Genomic DNA, 14,942 nt, shown 5'->3' with positions numbered 1-14,942 from the left:
GCTAAAGAGACAACACTTAGGCCCCCAAATCAGCACACATACACACAAATAGCCTATACTAGCTTAAAAGAAAAAAAGCAACATAGAAAACTAAAAAGAATGTAAAGGGAAAAACTCCTGATTCTTCTACCAGAAACAGCCATTGTTAATAAGCAGGGGCAATTTCAGGGCTGCGTGGGCATGTGTGTGTGAAGCCCTTGGGTGTGAAGCCCTTGGAGTTTCTCCAGTATAGAGTTCTGCCATTTCTTGAAGGAACCTAGAATACAAGAAAGAAATGCAGTACGAAATTCTGCTTTAAAAATCCTATCTTTGGAAAATATTGCACGCCAAACAATCTGTGTGTGTGTGTGTGTGTGTGTGTGTGTGTGTGTGTGTGTGTGTGTTGGTATTAAGGCTTGAACTCAAGGCTTAGGCATGTCCCTTAGTGTTTTCATCCACGGCTGGTGCTCTACCCTTTGACCACATCTCCGCTTCTGGTATTTTGCTACTTAACTGGGGATAAAAAGTCTCTCCTATTTGTTTGCCCGAGCCGGCTCTGAACCCCAATCCTCAGATCTCAGCCTCCTGAACAGCTAGGATGACAAGTGTGAGCCACCAGCACCATCTTACTTTTGTGTACATAAAACATTTTGACCAAAGAGTCCAATCTTTAAGAACGGTTACTGTCCCCAGTCTTCCTGACCTGAGTCCCCTAGGGCCCACTTCCCAACTGTCCCTGGGCCTCCATGGTGGGTGTACCGGTCCTGCACCAGTGTGCACACACTCAGGTGTGCATCGCACAGCTGCCCTGCCTACAAGCACTCACCCAAGTCTAGTACATCTAAGGCGCCTCTAATAAAGGGAGTCTGGTTGTTTCAGGGGGTGCCCGCGTCCTCTCTACACCAAGCCGGTCCTCAGCCCCCAGGATGTCCCCTTAACACGTTGTACCTGGCATGGACAACTGTGGCCAATTCCTCACACCCAGGTGATGCTCAGGAATTATCACTAGACTATGCTGGTTAATTTTTTCAAAAAAAAGTAAAGCCTAGAATTGGAGCTGGAGTGCTTCCACCTCCAATTCAGAGAAGGGACAGAACTGGACATGCGTGGTCTAGGACCAGTTACTTCGGCTGAGCTGAGGAAGAGTCAGAGAGGACATAGGATGGAGCAGGCGCCCTCACTGTGGAGGGGGAGCCTCCAGAGAACACACTTTTTAAGTTTAACCAGCATAGTCCAGTTTCAAATACTTTGGCATCCTTGAAGGGCTTTTGGCCTGAGAAAAAGTAACTAATGGCATTCCAACCCAAGACCAAAATACATATGAAACACCTAATAAATAGTCCTTGGAACGTTGCTGCTTGGGGTCACTGGCATAGCACCTATTAGCCACAGGAAGGAGGGATTAGCCATGCATGCTGTGCTTGGTTTGGCCATTTGTCCCTGGTTAGGACCTGGCTCATAGACACCAGAAGATGAGGCCGCCTTGCAGTCAGGCAGCACCGTACGTATAGTCACAACTCCAGACATGTCCAGAGGTCGAAAGATCCTACACTGCACTAATGCAAACCACACAGTAAGGTGCAGCTTTTCTACATCACAAACTGGTGAGATATAGTGCCCATGTAAACATTGTCTGTGTGTGTGTGTGTGTGTGTGTGTGTGTGTGTGTGTGTGTGTTGGTCCCGTGGCTTGAACTCTAGGCCTGAGTGCTGTCTCTGAGCATTTTTGCTCAAGGTCAGTGCTCTACCACTTGAGCCACAGCTCCACTTTTGATTTTCTGGTGGTTAGTTGGAGATAAGAGACTCATAAACTTTCCAGCCTGGGTTGGCTTCAAACCATAATCCTGGGTACCAGAATCAGTTACAGTGACATCAGGGGTAAAACCATGGGAAAGAAAGACAAAAGAAAAAGGGTATAATTTCATGTGGTATGTTGAAAATAACAACAATGATTAATCACTTGTTTCCATAACTTGTAGTTCATTTCACTTAATATCATCTTATGTGTTCATATGGATATAGCTATTGAGCTATTGTGATCTTCTGCTAGGATTATCCTAGATGTGTACTAATTGTTCCCAATGAGAGAGACCATAGAGTCTATGTTTCTGTTTCTTTGGGTCTTGCTCACTTCACTTACTATGATTTTTTCCAAGTCCTTCCATTTCCTTACGAATGGGGCAATGTCATTCTTTCTGATAGAGGCATAGAATTCCATTGTGTATATGTACTAAATTTTCTCGATCCACTCATCTACAGAGGGGCATCTGAGTTGGTTCCATATCTTAGCGATGACAAGTTATGCTGTTCCATGTACTGGAACTAGGGAAGGGGAAGGGAATATCAAAATCAAGAAACAAAGGATAAAAAGACAAACCAAGGCAACAGCAATACTTACAAAACTATATGGTGTAAACCAACTGTACAACTCCTGGAGGGGAGGGAAACCCATAAGGGGAAAGATGGAGGGGAAATGAGGGAAGAGGTAACAAGTAGGATAAGAAATGTACGCATTGCCTTATGTATGAAACTGTAACCCCTCTGTACAACACTTTAACAATAAAATAATGAAAACACATACACACAATCCTTAGATCTCAGCCTCCTGAGTAGCTCAGATTACAGGCATGAGCCACCAGTACCTGGCCCTTGTTAGGTTTACCATGCAATTGTTCTGGGTTTCATTGGGCGGGGCTTCTGCTCTCATTTCCCCACTATTGACACTGCATGGGCAATGACCACCACCTCATGGTAAGACCAGGTTGGCCCTCTAGCCAGCCAGCTTGCTCTGTCCATTAACCTGATTTGGTGACATTCGGAGACTGAAACCTGCTCTAAGTCACATTCCAACTCTGCCCAGTAGGTACCCTGCAGCCCATCTACCCGGCTCCTCATGCACCCTGGACTCTAGAGCTGTGCCTGGCTCTACTCTGCGTGGCCATCTTTCTTTCCTTCCCCCTGCTGCTCTATTACTTGGCACAGCAAAGTTCAGTAGGGTCTACTGAGGACCAAAGGGTCCCAAGTCCTTCTCAGAGTAGGGAAGGAGCCCTGTCTCCATCTGCGTTAAGTATAATAACCCCGTTATATTAAGGGCAGCTGTGTAGCTCCATTGGACCCTGTCCTGGGTGCAGTATATTAAATTCTCTAAAAGAAAAACGCCACATTCGATTGCCTGTGAGTTCCTCCCATTAAAAGCCCATCCTCCCAGACATCATCCTCTTTCCCTTCTCAAGACCTTGGGCAGGGAGGGGTCTCTGTTCCCTATTCGAGAGGTGTAGCCATTGTGCAGACACTGGAGTGCAAGGAGCAGAAGTGACTGTAAGGTCATAAGCTCAGATCCCTCTCCTGTTCGCCCATCTAAGCCAGACCTGCTAGATCCGTCTCCTCTGCTAGAGCCAGCCTCCAGGAAATGCCATGGAAAGATTGTGTTGTGGTTCAACACACCAGAGCCGTGAAAATGTTCCTCTCATTTTCTTAAAATATTCTTGTTCTAATTGGCGTATGTATGTATGTATGTATACATGTATACAATATGTTATGGTCACCTCAGGGCAATGGGTGTATAGATCACCTCAGACTTCCATTATTAATGTCAGGAACATTCAACCAAGCTCCTTAGAATATTCAATTATCGTTAACCTTAGTTACCCTGCCGTACCAGAGCACACAAGCTGCCATCTTCCCTGTCCCCGAAGGCCAGTCTTTGCTCTGAATCTTTTGCTCAGAAATCAAGGTGAAATCAGATCGAGTTCTCCTACACCTACACATTACACTGATTCTAGATCATTCAGTGGCTCTCTGTCTGGGTGAGCACAATTCCACCTTCCATTCCTTTTTTTTTTCTTTTTTTCAAGTATATTTAAGACTATAGTGGGGGTTCCGGCTCCTCCATTTTGGAAAAAATAAAAGGCCTAGGGTAGGTTAAAAAAAAAAAAAAAAAAGCACAGCGTAATTGCAATATAATTGACATCCCATTCCTTTGCTGTGAGGAGAATGAAATCAAGACAAGGACCAGTCTGTCTCTGAACCCCTAGCTCAGAGGGCTTTGAGCAGCCCTGTTTCTCCTTTCGCTCATGGCAAAGGCCTTGGGGACACCAGGCAGCTCCGTCTCAGGTGGTCTGGCCAAGGGGAGATTTGGCCTCCTCGAGGCCTTTCCGTTCCTATACTTGCAGAGAGAAAACTCTTTCAAACCGGTAGAACAAGACCCTGAGTTTGACAGAAACAATTCAAATTTATGAGTTCCTTGCTTCATGCTTGGACTTGAATTTAAGGGAGAAAAACAAAGTCCTTTCTGAAGGGGACATTTACTGGTTATTTATAGCTGTGAGCCATCCGGGTCACCTGTGGGGTTATTTCTCATCTGCGAAGGCCGGAGGGCGGGGCCAACCCCTGGATTGGGAGCCAGGAGCTGGGTGACAGGCCTTCTACCTGTGAACAAGAGACGAACAAAATCCACCCCGCACGTGCCAGCCCAGGGCCCACGATGGGCCACGCGGCTGCCGTGGGGGGTTCTGAGAAGTTCACCCTGTAGTTCCAGGTGCACACTTCCCTGGCAGTTGAGCTGGTCTGGATGTGGGAAGGAAAGAAGAAAGAACAGGAATCAAATGACAGCAGAAGTCTCCAAAGACAGCAAGACAGTCAGAAATGAGGTTCCAACCTTCTGGTGGTGTTCAGACTCGTGAGGAGCCAGGCCACACTCTGGACATCTAGGAAGGAAGATTTCTTGTCTGCCTAGCTCCAAACTAGCCTTCTTGGCTACCTTGAGCACTCTCTCTCTCTCTCTCTCTCTCTCTCTCTCTCTCTCTCTCTCTCTCTCTCTCTCTCTCTCTCCTCTCTCTCTCTGCCAGTCCTGGAGCTTGAACTCAGGGCTTGGATGCTGTCCCTGAGCCTCTTTATGCTCAAGGCTAGCGCTCTACCTCTTGAGCCACAGTGCCACTTCTGCCACTTTCTTCCCGGGCTAGCGATCCTCAGATCTCAGCCTCCTGAGTAGCTAGGATTAAGGGGTGAGTCACCGGCACCTGGCCCACCTTGCTCTCTTCCCATCCCACCCCTAACCTTTCTCCAAGGCTCTGCAACTCCTATTCCTGAGGCTACGTGAGAAGGTAAAAAGCCGAGTCCACGTGGATTACACTGTCTCGCTTGTCTGTCTGTGTGCCCTCAGGCAAGTCCATCAACCTCTCTGGCCTCCCTGGTAATACGAGGAGGGTCCAAATGGAAGCCTAGCGCGGGCTAGTTGCCGCACAGAACCTCATCACTGAGGGCTGGATCCTCTGGCCACAACACCTGCCGGCTCCATGCCACACAGAGATACCACAGGACACCCAAGGAAGTTCCCCTAAGAGCACAGCTCCGCTGGCACAAGCATGTCTGCTGCTGTCCCCAACCAGCAGAGGGAGCCATTGTGTGTGTGGACAGCTCTCTCCTTCCAACAGCTTGACCCACTCTAACATAATAAATCCTTTGCCCCCAGCAAGCAGCTGCTTCCGGGCCTCCCTGACAGCCTAGGTTCTCTAGGAGGCCAAGGGAGGCCACCAGGGCCAGTATTGGAGCTCATGGGGACAGGGGACCACACACATGGGATAGGGCTGCTGCTCCTCTGAGTGCCCCCTTTCCCCTCTATTTTTAACCAGGACAGAGGGATTTATTGAGGATAATTATTTACAATGACCATCAGGAAGCCGTCTTTCAATACACTCTAACAGTCTTCCCGGTGTGACTTTATGGAAAACATTTGCTGCGGTTGGCCCTGGGAAAACACTATTATTCTTTCCACCTTCAGCCCTCACCGTAAGGCCACACTCGTGGCTGGGATGGGAAGGGGTTTTGCATTTCTTTGGTGGGTCCTCACACCCGGGTGTACATCTCCGTCTCCCTGACAACCGTGAGCCAGCGGGATAGTCATGGTCCCAGGACGTAGTTTAGAAGCTGCTTGTTGTCTTGCTGCTTGTCTTGGGACTTGTCTTGTTGTCTTGTGACTAGAGGAAGACTTCATTCTAGAAGCGCTCTCCCCTAGAAGAATCTAGAGCAAACATGGACAAAAGTGAGGGCCACTCCTTTGGTGTAGGGCTGCCTCCAAGGCCCAGGAAAGAATAAAAAAAAAACATGGTTTAAAATGTAATCTTAGCAAAAAGTAAATCAAATGAGCAAATGAATAAACATTGTGGTTTATTAGTATGAGTAAAAAGGAATAAGCCACAAAATCTTACCACACATAGGAACCGTCATAGGCCAAAGAGCTCGGCTGCATGGTTTCCCTTATAGGAAGATCTACAGCAAGGCAAAATCCTGTTTTAAAGATAGGAATGGTGGCGCACATCTATAATACAGGCACTCAGAAAATGGAGGCAGGAAGACTGAAGGTTTGAGGCCAGGCTGAGCTACATAGTGAGACCCTGTTACAAAAAAAAAAAAAAAAAGATCCGTATTAACCTATAATGACAGCCATAGCTGGAGTGAGGGGCAACAGCACCAGGTAGATGCTAAAAAGGAACAAGAAGGAAGATGATGTTTTGTTCAGATTGTGTCTGCACAATAAATCCTGCCTAACTCTTCCTAGCCCCCACCCCCTCCTACAGTATCTGCCAGTCACTCCCTCTCAGTATGTATGTCCACCGAATTGTGGAGACACATCCCTACCAGGACAGAGATGCCGTTGCTTTTATGGTTCAGCTTGGTCTAGAGCAGGTGTTTAGTAAGTATTGCATGCGTGCATGAATGGGTGGGTGGATGGATGGATGGATGGATGGACAAATGGAATGCTAGATGAAATACGTGTTATAAAGTAGTGCTATTGCTCAAGAAAATCGCATGTGAATATGTCTATCTGAATCCTAGAAAAACTTGCATTTTGTAATTAAGAGAAATTTATTTCACTTACAATCGCCTCCCTGGTTTTCTTCCCCCAAAATATTTCCCTCCAATTTCAATAAAGCAATAAAAGAAAGCTTTGCTTTTCAAAGTTCCTCTAGGTTTAATGCATCAACAAGAATCCTTTCAGCATCAAGGCACTGAATGAGAATAGTGAACACATAGCTTTCTAGCAGAAAATGTGGGTAATAACCATGGTACTACCTCTGCATGTCTCGATGGATGCTGGGTAGACATGTTATCATTGCGACCTAGTCTTCAAGACTGCGGTGGTGCCCAAATGCCACATTCTATGCCTAACACTGGAGAGTTCCTCTCCTCTGCCTCCCTGCCCAAGAAACTCTGAGAAAAATAGGTGATGCCTCTACGCTGTCAATCCTTTTGTTACACACCATCAGGGAGACACAAGTTCCTGCCTGTCTTCCACCCAGGCTGTGACACCATGGGCAGATATAGACAGCAAAGCTAGACTCCTACTACCATCCTGAGAGTAAATGTTCATGTACACAGGCAGGTCGAACCTGAGCAAAATGCCCCAACAGGGAGGAAAGCATCTCAGACCTTGAAAGAACAGCACACAAGTGGGAATGGTGGTACATGCCTGTAATCCCAGGAGGTAGAGCTAAGAGGATTGCAGTGTTTGCGTTTATGTATATGCTAGGCCTAGAGCTTGAACTCAAGACATAAGCACTCCCTTTCGATCTTTTTGCTCAAGGCTGGTGTTCTACCCCTTGAGCCCCAACTCCACTTCAGCCTCTTAGTAGTTAGTTCAAGATAAGAGTCTCAAGGACTTTTCTACCTGAGCTAGCTTTGAACCTTGGTCCTCAGATCTCAGCTTCTTGAGTAGCTGAATGGCAATGAGCCACCAGTGCCTGGCTTGAGAATTACAGTGTGAGGATAGCCCGACAAAGGTAATGTGAAACCCTATCTAAAAAATAAAGCAAAATTCCAGAAGAGCTGGGAGTGTGGTTTAAGTATTACAATACTTGCCTAGCAAGTGCATAGTCCTGAGTTCAAGTCTTACTACCACCAAAACAAAAATCAACACACACACACACACACACACACACACACACACACACACACAGAGTTATAGGCTACATAATGTTTAGTTAGGAGAGAAACAAAACAAAACTTGAACCGGTGCTCAAGTGGTAGAGCTCCAGATATTAGCAGAAAAAAACTTAGCTAAGTGAGAGCACAAGGTCCTACACACACACATATACACACACACACAAAGAACCTAGTATAGTGTAGTGTAACATATCACTCACCTATTTGTGGTGACACTGGTGTAAACAACCCTGCAGCTATGTACCGTACATCATAGTTGGTAATGATAATAAACAGCTCTTGTTGGTCATGTATTTATTATATTGGTTTTTTAATTATTACTGCAGAGTGTATTCCTACTTACTAAAGAATTGGTGGACCATAAAGCAGTGTGTTGTCTTTCACTGACAGCTGTTGGGCTTTAAATTGCCAGGCTTCGCTCTATCTCTCCCCACCCTCGTGGGCTTATCTATCTCTTTTGTCTGGGATCCATACTCACTCTCTCATGTCTCCCCGGCCAGTAGGGATTGGACGCGCAAGCGGGGTCCCGGATTAGTCTCGGGTCACATGTGGTCACGAGACCCCCATACTCGCCAGCCCAAGGAAGACACAAGCACGTGGGGTCTCAGAGATCGTCTCTGGGATGATTCTAATTTATTCAGATGAGAAGCCACAAAGATATACCCCAAAGGCGGGCACAGGGAAGGGAGAACAGATTGGCCACGAGGGGTGTCCATCAAGTGATGTCAGGGGACCTCCCTTGTGGGCGGAGGCCCAGCCCCACCCAAGGATTGGGTTTCTGGGGTACCCTCCACCATTGCACACGTGCTCGTCCCAGGAGCAGGGGCTTCTCTTCCTGTTAAAGGTGGCAGGGGAGGGGCCAAGGCCAGCTGTGGCCTCTTAAAGGCACAGCTGACCCCAACAGACAGCAGCCCTGTACATCACGTTTGCCTCAACTTCTGCTTGTATGGCTTCCTGTCCCACTCGGCTTATCTTGAGCTGTCTGATTGGTCACGGCCCCAGGACCACATCTGCCCGTAGCCCAGGTGTGTGTGAGGCTGTACCTCCAGAAGTGTGCAGGCACAACCCCTGACACATCCATCGTGAAGAGACCCACGCCTCTGTGTATGCGTGCCGCCCATGTATGTCCAAGCAAAACTGTCCCGCGCTGCCCCCTTCGAGAGGCATTGACCCCCTCTGAGCCCCAAACGCTTTACCAAGAACTTTCTGGGCAGCATTATGCACTAGGCTCTCTCCACCCTTGTATGACGGTATTTCAATCCTCCAGTCCCCTATGGACTCTATCATCAGCGCCAGCGCGCTCCTTTGCCTGTTTCTCCTGGGAAAGAGCCTCGTAGCAAACCACAGTCCCTGACAAGCCTCGGGAAGCTCTGTCCTCCGGTCTGTCTCTGGCCCAGCCGCCCTGGGCTCCTGTCGGGCAGGACCGTAGGGCGTCCTCACCCGTCAGAGGCGCACGGTGGAAATGGAGAAGCCTTCTTCAAACCAATCACTGAGGATCTAGTGATGGGCAGAGCATCACAGCAGTGTGCCGCCCCTGCCAACATGGCTGGGAGAGACAGAAACAGAGGTGAAGAGAGAGTGAGTTCATCTCTGTACAATCTAGTATTAATTAGCACGCTCTGACTGGGCCGTAAATCACATCAAGTGGGAGTGCTTTCAGCTGCTCCCGCTTCTGGAGGGAAGTGGTGCCTTCGGGGTGCGGGGGAGGGAGGTGGACAGGGAATCCTGGTGTGTGGGGTGCAGGCTCCTCCTGCAGGACAGCCTGGGAGGCCAGGCGAGGGGGGAGGAGAGCCAGGCTCTGGCCGCCTCCCACACGCAGGCAGCTGCCAGGGCCTGGCCTCGCTCCACGGAGAACCTGCACCCAGGGAACTGGGTGGGCCGCCCCCAGGCCATCCACTTTCCCCTCGAGGATTCGGGCGGCCCCCAGGGCCGATGGTGCTAGACGGTCCTCTGCACCAATCACGGAGCCTGATGAGGACAAGGACCCCTCCCACACCCCCCCCCCCGTCAGCCAGACTATGCTTTCCGTGCCCAGTGCCAGTCACCCATGGCAGCCAGTAGAGAAGAACCAAAGACGGAGAAGAGCTATGGATCTGAAAGTGACTCCAAAGCGTGTGTTCCTTCTGGAACTTCCCAGGGCGACGTTGCTAAGCAGACCGGAGCCACAGGCAACTGCTCGGGTGTGGTCCTTCCTGAGAGAAGTAGCCCCTCCATAGTCAAGGTTGGTGCAACTGGATAGAGGAACAAGGAGCACCCAAGTCTGGGCTGTCCACCGCCTTATCCCAGAAATGGTGACTAACAGGGGAGAGCGCCATCTTCTTCCTGAAGCGGGCAGCATCTCTGCTCAGAGGCAGCGTGGACACGGAGATTGAGGCCAAGCCACCTGCTAAGGGCAGAAGCCATTCTAAAAAGAGACAAGATGCCCACACAAGACACACATGAGAAGAAGGGGGGTGGGGGAAGATAATTCAATGCTCAATGTCTGGGGAGACAGAAAGGATCACAGTGTCTGCAAGCTCTGTCTGTCTCTGTTCCCGGGGGTCTCAAAGACTACCACACTATAGCAACGCCATAGATCTATGTGGATTTGGTGAATGAATGAATGAATGAATGTATGAATGCAGCGTTCAGATGGGGATGTTAGCCACTGACGGCACTTGTTCCTTAGAAGAAAAACAGATTTTAGTAAGAGGGAGACCCAGTGAAGTATTTTCCCCCCGGGGGTCCCAAGGGGAATTAAACACAAATTGAGCATTAAACATAGTCCTTCTCAGGAAGCTACTTGAATGAGCACATAGGTCCTGCAGCTCGGGTGAGAAAGCTTGAACTCAGGGCCTAAGCACTTTCCCTTAGCTTTTTGTACTCAAGGCTAGCACTTTACTACTTGAGCCTCAGCTTCACTTCTGGCTTTTTAGTGGTTTACTTGGAGATAAAAGTCTCATAGAATTTCTTCCTGGGGCCTGGCTTTGAACCTTAATCCTTAGATCTCAGCCTCTTGAGTAGCTGGCCTGAGACCTGCATTTTTAACAAGTTCTCAGGAGATGCCCCATCTTGAGCAGCAAAGCCCATGATCTGTGCTTAATTGAGCAGTTGACAAATCTTCCTCTGATTCTCCGTGAGGCTGGGCTTAGTCCAGAAGGTTCATGCCTAGGGTTGCAAGTACTCCTGAGCACGCTCCATCGCCTTTTTGACCCACAGTGGCGGCTCCCAGCATCCACACCATAACCCAACCAAGGGGGTCGGGCAGAAACAGCCAGCACAAACACCCTTGGGGGCTCCCCTTTCTAAGGGCATGATCACCCTATACCTGTTATTGGGATGTTTTCCAGTCCACTAAGCCCTTGTTGCATAGCTTTCTCACTTAACCACAGTAATTGCTTAGCAAGAGTAGGACCTGCTATGGAGTCATGATTACCATTACTGTGATTATAAGGTGCGTGCATGCGTGCGTGCATGCGTGTGTGTGTGTGTGTGTGTGTGTGTACTGGGGCTTAAACTTGGGGTTTGGGCACTGTCCCTCAGCTTTTGTCCTTCGAGACTAGCACCCTACCACTTGAGAAACAGCTCCACTTTCAGGGATTTTTTTTTTTTTTTTTTTTGCTGGTTCATTGGAGACAACAGTCTCATGGACTTCAAAACCTCCATCCTTAGCTCTCCGTCTCCTGAAAAAGCTAGGATTCTAGGTGTGCGCCACTGGTGCCTGGCCATATCATTTTAGGCAGAAAGCTTGTGGCGATGTTTTTGTTTGTTTGTTTTGTTTTGTTTTTGGCCAGTCCTGGGCCTTGGACTCAGGGCCTAAGCACTGTCCCTGGCTTCTTCCCGCTCAAGGCTAGCACTCCGCCACTTGAGCCACAGCGCTGCTTCTGGCCATTTTCTGTATATGTGGTGCTGGGGAATCGAACCTAGGGCCTCGTGTATCCGAGGCAGGCACTCTTGCCACTAGGCTATATCCCCAGCCCCTTGTGGCAATGTGAATTGCAGGCAGCAGAGAAGTGGAGGAGGCTGGAAGGAAGAAGGCGGTGAGCGAGACAGGTCAGCCGGCCTCTCCTGCGTCCTGGGCTCAACTGCCCGGCCTGTGCTGTATATCATGGGAAAGGTCGTAGGTACCCGGTAGCAAACAGACTCCAGTAATGTGTATTGGCACCCCGGGGGAGGCTGCTGACTGGCCACTGGGTGGCCATTTGCTGGCTGGCCAGCTCCTCCCATTAAGCAGCAACCTTGTCTGCAGGTGGCTGGGGAGAAACGGGAAGATGCTCTCTTGCCGCCCAGCAGTCAATCACAGGATGGGGGCGGGAGGCACCTTCCCTGGGCTCGGTGCCTTGCACCTGTCTCTGGCAGTGATACTGGACCCTGCCTTATACCCAGGACTCATGGTCCCCAAAGCAGCACGGCTGGCAGCACCTGGGCCCCATCATTCCCGCCTCTGCCCGCCTCCTCGTGGCCCTCAGAAGCGGAACCCCAAACAAAGAGCCACGCCTGCACATCCCGGTCCCACTTCCCTTCTAGGAAAACTGGTCACAGGAATGGACCTTTTGTTTGGCTTTCTTTGTTTGTTTTCCTTTTGCCTCTTCAGCTTTATGGGGAATGTCTTTAATGAGCTTTTCCATAAATTCTCCCGGCTGGCACCACGGCTTGGCAAGCCCAGTGTGTCGGAGAAGCCCCCAAGGCTCAGCTATAATTAGAAGTCACTTAAATTAGAAACCATTAATACGTCTCCTTGGGAAGCCTCCAGCACGGTTGACAGCCTCTGGCCCTGTCCACAGACTCCTGGAAACTAACCTCTGCCACCCCACTGCCCTTCTGAAGTGAGGCCAGGCTGGGGGCCCTGGGCAGCTCCCCTTTTCTGCCCTCTGCCCCTCCCTTACTGGCAGAGCTGCAGCCGGCCCCTCGGCGGCCTGCCCCAGCTTGCTATTGCTAGAAGGAAAAACACCCAGCAAGTTCAAGGCTAGGGGGCTGCCTGGGTGCTTTCATCTCGCCTTCGTCTGCTTCGTGGTTTCCAAATACACATGCAGCACTGAGGCTGCAGACACTCCAGTAGCCTGCTCCTTCTCCCAGAGGCTCCTGGTAGAAATGACCCAGGGAAAGCCACCTGCATGCACCTGCGCCATTTGTTCACCTGGCCCCAGTGATGGGGCAGGCCCCCGCCTTTTATCTAACCCACGTGAGCAACCAGGGAGACCAGCTTCTCCCAGACAGAAAAATAGCTTGGTTGGTTGGCTGGTTGGTGGGTTGATTGGTTGGTTTAATCTTGAAGCTCTTAAGGATTCTATAAAATCATTCATTCTAAACAGGAGTTCTTGATCACCTCCAGACTCTTTCACTCTCTGCCACCAGCTCTGTGGGAAGGTGAGTGGACATCTATCCCCCAGACCTGCTTCCACACACAGAGAAATGTCACAAGGCAGACTCTGGTGGCTCATGCCTGTAATCCTAGCTACTCAGAAGGCTGAGATTGGAGGAGAAAGATTCCAAGCCATCTCAAGGAGACAGGCCCGTGAGACTTTTCCATCTAATTAACCAGCAAGAAGCAGGAAGTGGGGCTGGGGCTCAAGTGGTAGAGCACCAGCCTTGAGTAAAAACGACAAGCGCATGAGGGCCTCGGTTCAAGACCCAGTACCAACAGAAACAAAACAACCTTTACAAGCACAGCCCCAGAAACATCTTCTGGATGTATCTTTGATACTGAACAGTGGTCTGTAGACTGAGCAAAGAACCTCAAGAAACACACTTGCATGTGCGCATACACACACACACACACACACACACACACACACACACATCTTTTCTTCAGGGTTGGAATGGAACTTAGGGCTTCACGCATTCTAGATAACCTCTCATTAGTGAGCCACTCCCAACCTGGATTTTTTTTTTTTGCTAGTTCTTTGTTTATTGTAAAGATAAGATAAATAAGTGATATTTTAAGGCCCCATTTAGGTTCTATCAATTCTTTTCTTACAGGAATGGGGGAGGGGCACTTGCTGCTCCACAGTGGGGTGGGAGGGGGGCAGGAGGCTAGATAGGGGTCAGCAGACGCTGGAAGGTGGGCTGGCTCCCAACTCCTCACACGTGGTTGGGTCCTCACCAGCCTCTCTACAGATTTATGTGTTGGTTACTTCCAGGCCCCAACTAGCCAGCTAGCTGGATTCTCTCTCTCTCTCTCTCTCTCTCTCTCTCTCTCTCTCTCTCTCTCTCTCTCTCTCTCTGCCATTTCCAGGCTCCTGCCCTAATTCTTCGATCATTCTCTATATTTTGGCTACATTTTCCTCCCTAGTTTCTCTAGGACGTTGTAGGGACAAAGTCTTAAGACTAGCAGGGAAGGAAGACAGGAAGGAGGGATGGAAGGAAGGCAAACAATGACTTCCTATCCCCCATGCGCTCCTGCCTTGAGCATTTCTATCCGGTATTTTCTTACGTGCTATTGGTCATTATAGGTTTCCATGACCACCTTGAAGGACAAGAGAATGTGGGAGTAAAAGATCTGGAGGGCCCCCAAGGCCTAGCTTAGCTTCTGGTCTGAGTCTAAGATGGATTCTGAAACTGGAGATTAGACCTCAAGCCCAAACTCCATGAATGCACCTGCCAAAGCCAGCCTCTTGCCTCTACCCCACCCCCACCCCGTACACCGAATAAAGAGATAGGGTGAAGGGCAGAGGAGGATTTATTCCATGGCATGGGCCTGCCATGGGAAGATAGCATACATCTTTGGCCATCCTTGGGGTACAGGCATGAGCTTTAGGTTTTATTAAAAAAAAAAAAAGAACTAGGGACCATAAAGAGAGAGATACGCAACCATCCCAGTCATACGTGTGTCCTGGCTGATCATTATCACAAAGAACTTGCTAGCACTTCACTGAAGGGGAGTGAGACTAAGTCATTCCCTGCTGCCAGGCCTCTGTTACCTGGCAGATGGTTTGTCCTCAGCTTTCGGCTATCTTCTTCCCTTGGAGTAATTTTGCCACAGAACGATAAGAAGGGGGCATTGCTTGTGTGAGGGGCGGTTTGCCTTGTATCCCATGATGCTAT

Source organism: Perognathus longimembris, chromosome 8 (genome assembly GCF_023159225.1).
Source record: "Perognathus longimembris pacificus isolate PPM17 chromosome 8, ASM2315922v1, whole genome shotgun sequence".
Classification (NCBI taxonomy): Eukaryota; Metazoa; Chordata; class Mammalia; order Rodentia; family Heteromyidae; genus Perognathus; species Perognathus longimembris.
The sequence above is the reverse complement of the archived record's forward strand: the minus strand, read 5'-3'. Positions refer to the sequence as shown.